Here is a 9,011-nt window from a genome sequence, read left to right as displayed (position 1 = left end):
ACTGCCGCACGGGGTACGGGGTGGAGTATCCCCAGTTTCGGCCGCTGCGAAGAATTATTTTGTTATATGTCAGTTATATCTCAATAAGCCTGGAGGCTGGATTGGTTTTTAGGCAAATTCTTGGCGATCAGAACGCACCTACGCTGTTTTCGTTTCCGCCTGTTCTAAAATAGAGATTGCCTCAACTGTCACGGGCCAGAGGGCCCCAGCATTTAATAACGAGTTTGGTCAATGTGCAGCGTTATGAGCTGATCATGTTTAACTGCCATTACAACTGACAGATTGTTCGTGGGGAACTGTTTTCATCAGGTCACGCTCCCGGGCTCTCCACGGGCCACCCCAACCTGCTGGACCAATGCCATTCCGTTTTACCAGCCTCGTGCACCGGCTGCGACTCCAAACCCTGTTTGTTGGTAATAAGCTCACTTCTGTGGTCATACCGGGCCCCTCCACTTAGGACACCCATTTCCTTCCCATGCTACTCACTTTTCAAGCTCCTCCTCAGATCCTCCTTTCTCACAGACTCTCCTGCCCTTCTGAGCTTCCGTGACTCCATGTCCTTGTAGCACCTGAGCAAATTACTATTCCAGGAAACCCTCTGTATCTAAAATCTGACCTTCCCACATTTACCTCCCTCATTAGCATGAAAACTAGGAGCGCAAGCCCGAATGATTCTTAGGACATTCCACAAACTCTAGCTCCAAATATTTGCAATTCATTTCAGAAGTATTTACGGAGCATTTACGGGGTCACAAATGCTGTGATAAACTCTAGGGATAGAAAGGTGGCATCACAAATAAGCCCTCTGAAATAAACAAAAAAGACATATACAGTATATAAGTTAGAAATAGAGATTGGCATCAAACGCAATGGGAAGCAGCTCTGAGCACGTGTTTTGTTAACTAACACTTACGCCTGGTGTGTGAGTCACCTGAGGAGGCTGTGTGAAAAGGGCAGATTCCCTCCCATCCAGACCTGACGCCTCTTCCTCACCTGGAATCCTGGCTTGCCTCCTTACTTTCACCAATAGATCGTGGCGTGAGTGGTGCCGAGCATGTTACAAAGTCTGGTCCTCGAGAGGCCTTGAAGTTTCCATCTCCACCATCTTAGAACATTACTCCAGGATCTGGCTGCCATGAAGAAGCCTGGAATTAAAGACCAGCCATTTAAATGCTGTCTCAACCGAGCCCACCCCTTAATCGATTTGTCAGCTGAATGCAAACACATGAGTAAAGCTAAATGAGCAGAACTGCTCAGTCAACCCCAGAATCATGAGAAATACTAAAACACTAAAAAAAAAAAAAAGTCCAGTGAGTATGGATATAGAATCAGAAATCAGCATTTTTAGCAAGTATTTTGGGTGACTGAGGTGAGTCATCTGTAGATAACTGTGGGAAACACTGCACTTTGTAATAAAGTACATTAGCTATGTCTTTATCTCTCATACAGTGAGTTAGTAAAAGTCCACACCATTTCCTTTTCTACCTCCACCTCTATTGAAACGGTTCAATAGTGATTTTAAAAACCCTAAGAGGGGAGCCTGGAAGAGCCTGTAGCAATGGGCAGGGTTAAAGATATAAATCTGGAGTAACACAAAAGCAAAAGTGGGCTTTCTGAGAGGAAAGAGGGTGGAGTCCTTCCAGTAGTACTGATGTCACAAGCTTCCTCAAGGGGACCTGGGCAAGGACAGGACCTTGGAGAGGAAGGGCCACATGGTGAGTGCAGGGAGATTGGACCCTCAGTGCCAGGGCTCCCAGCCAGCGGACGTACCTGAACCCTAGGGTGGAGGCAGTCAGCTCTGCAATAGATCTTTCAGTGACCAATGTGGACTGAAAGCTAGAATGTTTTGTACCATGTAAAACCCCGGGAGGAGTGAGAGAAGAACATCCCCATATATTACAGACTAATTTGTCACCACTGTGGGAAGTGGATTTAGGTTCAAATCAAAGTTTTTTAAAATTAATATTTAAATTTCTGTTTTATAATTTCACACAGGTAAGTGGAAAGAATAATACAGTGAGCTCCCATGTACTTCTAATTTAGATTCACCAATTGTTAATATTTTTCCACATTTGGTTTCTTTGAGATATGTTTATTGTTGTTGTTAATAATGATAAGCCATTTCAGAAAAAGTTGTAGACATCATGACCCTTTACCTCCAAATAATTCTATCTTCTAAGAATAAGAAAATAATTTTACAGAACCCCAGGATGATTTTTTAATTCAGGGAATTTAACATTCATATAAAACTATTATCTAACATGCTGTCCGTATCCTTTTCCAATTATTATAATAATGTCCTTTGTGGAATTTTGGTGTGTCTATGTGATTCAGGATCCAATCCAGAATTACACAATGCATTTATTTATGTGTCCTCCCTCTCCTTTAATCAAGTACTTTCATCAGGCTCTCTTTTTCTATCATGACATTGACTTCTTTTTTTAATCCTCGCCCAAGGAGTGAGGATATTTTTTCCATTGATTTTTAGAGAGAGTGGAAGGGAGAGAGGAGGGGAGAGAGGGAGGGATAAGGAGAAAGAGAGATCAACGTGAGAAAGACACATCAATTGGTTGCCTCCCTCATGCGCCCTGACAGAGCCAGGGATCAAACCCGCAACTGAGGTACATGCCCTTGACCGGGAATTGAACACTGAACCTTCTGTCTACAGGCCAACACTGTAACTACTGAGCCAAACTGACCAGGGCAATATTGACATTTTTGAAAAGTATGGCATCAAACTGAATTTGAGTCAGAAAAATATTGTAGCCTATATGTATTGATTATAAATTCATATTCACAATTTGTAACATGTTAGCCAGAAGGTCCAGCTTGGAATCCTGTCTATACCACTCGCAAACTTGGTAATGATAGGCAGCTTTTTCGATCTCTTTTTTTCTAAGTGGATACCCAGTTATTGCAACACCATTTGATGAAAACACAAGTCCCCATTAAATTGTTTTTATGTCTTTCTTTAAAATTGATTGACCATATAAGGGTGGTTCTTTTTCTGACTTTCTATTCTGTTCCAGTGATTTATTTGTCAATCCTTATGACAATTCCACATTGTCTTGATTACTATAGCTTCGTAGTAAAGCTTGAAGTCAAGTAATATAAATCCTTCAGCTTTGCTCTTATCTTTCTTTAAAAAAAATATTTTTATTGATTCCAGAGAGGAAGGTAGAGGAAGTGAGAAATAGAAACATCAATGACGAGAGAGAATCATGGATCGGCTGCCTCCTGCACACCCCACAGTAGGGATCAAACCCGCAACGTAGGCATGTGCCCTAACCAGGAATCGAACCGTGACCTCCTGGTTCATAGGTCGATGCTCAACCACTGAGCCACACCAGCCGGGCTTACCTTTCTTTCTTTTAAATATATTTTTATTGATTTCAGAGAGGGAGAGAGAAGTCCTAGTTTCCTGAGCTATTTTTTAATCATAAAAGGATATTAAATCCTGTTTTAAAAATTTCTACATCTGTTTGGGGTGACTGTATGATTTTCCTCTTTAATTCTGTTAATATGGTGAATTACTTTAAATGGTTTGCAAACACTTAACCATCTTTTCATTCTTGGGATAAACCTCACTTGGTTATGATGTTGGTCTTTTTTATATATTGTTGGATTCAATTCAGTATTTCTTAAGGATCTTTGCATCCATATTCATGAGAAATAATGGTTTGTAATTTTTCTTCTTGAATGTCTTTAATAGTTTTTTCAAGCCCTTTGAAAAATATTTACTGAATAACGAGAGCTAAGTACACTGTCAACATAAGCAAAACTCAGCAAAGTGCCTGCCACAGTGTCCTCAGTAAATGCTGGCTATTTTGGAGTTGTTGTTTCTAGACGCTATGAATGAGACCCACCTCGTTAAGAAAGTTGCTTTCTAAGAGGAAGATGAGACATTTTTAACAACATTTTCCTTTTGTTATTGTTTTACATATTAGAAAATCCTCTCCCTGCTGCTGTCCAGGTATGTGCTCTGACTTTTGTCTCAGTAACAGCAGGATCAGTGTATAAGATTGTTACAGAATTTACCAGATGACTGAAACGTACACAGGAGTACTTGGAGATCCGGGATAAACCCATTTATTTTCAGATGTTTCACATGTCCTAGGACAGTGACTCAGGGGTCAGTTCTCCAAATCCCGAGTAAGCCAATATGGAGGAAGCTCTCTCTTTATACCCTTCCGTTTCTTTGTCTTCTATCTGTTTCCGAACTAGCAGGCTTTTGTGGTGGGCTTCCACAGCCCCTCCTGAGACCAGTTAGACGCCTGGTCTGGGTGGTGTCAGTTACCTCCCCTCTAGCTAAGCTGTTCCATTCTTTGCTTATGGCCCCTTGTAAATTGGGAGTAATTAGGAAAACAGGTCTTGCTAGACCAGATAGTGGAGAAAGGGGCCCTGACTTAATTATAGGCTATCAAGGATGTACATTAGGTTACTGGCACCATTCAGATTGCTCCCCCCCCCCCAAGATGCTGCTTGAGGGGAATTGTTATTTACCTTGCAAGTTCATTTTACTGCTTTTGTATACATAGTAAAATTGGAACAGGAAACTGTCAAGGAAGACACTATGCCCGCAACCTGGGCATGTGCCATGGCTGAGAATCAAACTGGTGACCTTTTGGGGCATGGGACGAAGCTCAATCATTCAAGCCACATCAGCCAGGGTTGTACAGTTTTATCTATATGATATATTCCTAGAAATGGGAATAGCTGGACCAAAGAATATATGCTTTTATAATTGTGGTAGATATTAGCCAATTACCCTTCATGCAAAATGTATAGTTTTACACACCCACACACAATGTGTGAGGAAGCCTGCCCTCATAAAATCTTATCAACAGTGTGTGATCAATAGACAGAGCAATGAAACAAAACAGAAAGTGCTAATATATACAATCAGGAATAGAAACTGGGGTAAAAATGTTGTTTCAAATCAGTGAGGAGAAGGGGGCCTTTTATAGTTGAAACAAAATCATAATTAAAGCTTTTCCAGAAATTTTTTCTGGAAAGAAATAATTTGGCTATGTATCCATATACCAAGATAAACTCAAGCTTAATCAAAGATTTAAACATAACAAATGAAAAAATAAAGAGTATTATTCCACCTATTCAAAGTTCAAAAACAGGTAAAACAATTACAATAACAAAAGCATGAATGACAAAAGAATAAATAGAAAAACTGGATTCACCAAAATTAAAAAGTTTTGCCCTAGCTGGTTTGGCTCAGTGGATAGAGCATTGGCCTGTAGACTGAGGGGTCCCGGGTTCGAGTCCAGCCAAGGGCATATGCCTGGCTTGTGGGCTCCACCCCCAGTGGGGGGCATGCAGGAGGCGGCCGATCAATGGTTCTTTCTCATCATTGATGTTTCTCTCTTTCCCTCTCCCTTCCTCTCTGAAATCAATAAAATATATATATATATATATATTTTTTTAATATTTTATTGATTTCTTACAGAGAGGAAGGGAGAGGGATAGAGAGTTAGAAACATCGATGAGAGAAACATCAATCAGCTGCCTCCTACACACCCCCTACTGGGGATGTGCCTGCAACCAAGGTACATGCCCTTGACCAGAATCGAACCTGGGACCCTTCAGTCCGCAGGCCGAAGCTCTATTCACTGAGCCAAACCGGTTAGGGCAATAAAATATATTTTTTAAAAAAGTTTTGTGCTCCAAAAAAGACTGAAATGACAGTCTGCAGAATGGGAGAAAATATTTTCAAATCACATACAAGCATACCTTGGAGATATGACAGGGTCGGATGCAGACCACTGAAATAAAGTTGAGAATTGAAATAAAGAGAGTGGTAATCTTTTTGCTGGTGGAGGGTCTTGCCTTCAATTTATATAAAAACACAACACCTGTGAAGCACAATAAAATGAAGTGAAATAAAAGGCGGTATGCCTGTATCTCATAAGGGACTTGTATTCTGAATGTATAAAGAACCCTTACAACAATAAAAAGACAACCCAAAACTTAAAAATGCACAAGGGATCTAAGTAGACATTTCACCACAGAAGCTACACAAATGGCCAATAAGTATATGAAAAGATTCTCAACATCATTAGCTGTCAGGGAAATGTAACTCAAAACCATAATGAGATTCCCCTTCACACCCACCAGGATGGCCACAATTAAAAAGACAGACAATAACAATTATTGGTGAGTATTCAGAGAAACTGGTACACTCATGCATTGCTAGCGTGGATGTAAATAGAGGATCCACTGTGCAAAACATACTGGCAGTTCCTCACAAAGTTAAACACAGAGTTACCACATAGCTTGGTAATTACACTGCTAGGTATACCTCCAAGAGAGATGAAAACGTATGCACATAAACACTTGTTCACAAATGTTCATAGTAGTGTATTCACAATAGCCAAAAAGTGGAGGCAACTCAAATGTCCCTCAACTGATGAATGAAAAAATAAAGTGTGGTGTGTCTTTACAATGAAATACTATTCTGCAGTAAAAATAACATGCTCAAAGAGCCTCAAATAGAGTGTGTTATCAAAGGTTTTTAATTATACCAATCTGAACGTTTCAAAAATTGTATCACACTGTAGTTCTGATTTGCCTTTCTCTTCCTATACATGAAGTTGAATATTGATTTCTATAGTTAGAAGTAATAAAGGAATTATCAATCTCCTATCCACAGCAACTCCTGAAAAATAATCCTAATAGCCAAGAATTTCTTTTGAGTTGAGAGGGTTTTATTCCTATATGCCAAGCATGAGCCTGCCTTAGGATAGTCCCTCTGCCTGGAATGGTCTCCCACCCCAACTTCACATTCAGGCTTTATCATTCTCAACTCACATCAAATGTCACCCCCTCGGTGAGCGTTAGGTTGCAGCCCAGTGTCTCTGATACACCATTCTGTTTTCTATCTCTTCATAGAACTCATGGCTGCATAGTATGTTTCTGATTTGTGTTGACTGATCTGTATGCTCACCATTGTATCCCCAGTATCTGACATGGTGCTAGACACACAGTAGATGTTTAATAACTATCTGTTGAATAGCTAAATGCCCAACTTCTGGAATGAGGAAAAGGGTTAAGTCACTAAACAGTTTCTAAACAGGATTTTTTGAAACTGGAGTGTGGGAAAGGAATTTGACCTTGCTCCTGGACGAAGAATGCCTACAGGCAGCCCCTAACCCTGAAACTTTGTTCTTAAAACATTTTAATGTCGGGCTAACTTTGAACAGTGGACGTGAGACCCACCCTCGGTTAAGTTCAGGTTAGGTTTGGGGCACTGGGATATTTTCTTTCATCCATAATCACTGGATCAAGGCCTATAAATCAAATAGTTAAGACACAAAACACAAACAAGGTCGTAATTTGTTTCTTCCTGCCCTCTGTTTTTCTTGGCAAGGAAAAACTCAAGCTTTTCCTGACTGGAGATGGGTAATGACACTGGGGGGTGATTCATTAAAAGCGGCCTGAGTAACTGGCCTTTTATTTCTTCTCATTCTTTCCCCTTATTGTCCCAACTCATGTAAGGAAACACATTGAATAAAATCATTCTCCTGCTGATAAAGAACTTTTCCTTGACTCTTTGTTCACTTGCAACTATATGTTCCCAGAATCAAAATCTTGGAGGCCAGTGTGGCTAAGGGTGATGTGATGGGCATTTCTGATAGAGAAGGAAGGCCAAGAACCCTGGCTTATGGAAGCCACTTCTTTCACCCCCTTTTCTTAACAACGCTGTCTTACTTTTTTTTTTTTTTTTTTAAATATATTTTATTGATTTTTTACAGAGAGGAAGGGAGAGAGATAGAGAGTTAGAAACATCGATGAGAGAGAAACATCGATCAGCTGCCTCCTGCACATCTCCCACTGGGGATATGCCCGCAACCCAGGTACATGCCCTTCACCGGAATCGAACCTGGGACCTTTCAGTCCGCAGGCCGACGCTCTATCCACTGAGCCAAACCGGTTTCGGCGACAACGCTGTCTTACTTTGTTAGGAAATGTTTCCCTGGGGCCCTGGCGGGAGCTGGTATGGTCATGGGTAAGTCTGGGAACCTCCGTTCCCCATCTCTAAAATGGCTGTCACAATACCAGTAATTTCCTCTTAAATGTAGGACCTTAATGTCAACCATCCCTAAGGCCTGGGGAGAGAAAAGGAAGTAGTAACAATAACAAATATTTAATTTAATAGGACACATGATGCTAAGAGAAACTACAGAATATGCTATTCTCATCTTTTACATGATACACTGCTGTTTCACTTGAAATATTTTTAATAATTTTTTTAAAGGAACAAATAATAAATTTAAAAACATATATATAAAAAAAAGGTCTGCACAATAATAAAACAAAACACTAACGGCTGTCTCAGGGTGAGAGCTTGGAGTTGGTTTTCATTTTCATCTTTATACTTTTATATATCTTTTTAGTTATTTTCACAGATTGTATATTACTTTTGTCTTGAAAAAAATCATAATACTAAAATTTTACTTTATTTAAGCAGGTTTATGAGCCCCAACCTCCTGTACCGCTGTGTGGAAGTAGAACAATTTGTTTTCCAAGAAGTGGGTGTCGAAGGACACAAGTGGGCTGGGAGCGGTGGGGGAATAGATGTGACTGGGAGCCGGGTCAGGGTGAGGCTGTGGAAAAATACCGGTGATGCCACACCCTCAGCATGATTGTGGCCACGGCCACTATTCAATCGCCCGCCATTGCTTTTGTTTCTCTCTCCATGTGAAATCCTCCCAGTGCCTCTCACCTGCAAGTGTAAAGCTGGCTTCCTTGCCTTTCTCATTCTTATTGTTTCCCTCTGGGCCTACTGCTAGCGCACTCAACCGTGTCTGTGGATTCCCACCATGGGGACCAGCTCCTCCCTCAGGGGACCCAGCCAGGAAAGGGAGTGAGAGGATAAATCTGTGGGTCCCCCATGTTCTAAGTTGGTGGTTCTTGTTGACTTCTTTAAAATATGTTTCTATTTTTTATAATATATATTTGTTGATTTCAGAGAGGAAGGGAGAGGGAGAGACAGAAAC

The sequence above is a fragment of the Myotis nattereri genome (assembly GCF_964212035.1).
Source record: "Myotis nattereri genome assembly, chromosome: 15".
Lineage (NCBI taxonomy): Eukaryota > Metazoa > Chordata > Mammalia > Chiroptera > Vespertilionidae > Myotis > Myotis nattereri.
The sequence above is the reverse complement of the archived record's forward strand: the minus strand, read 5'-3'. Positions refer to the sequence as shown.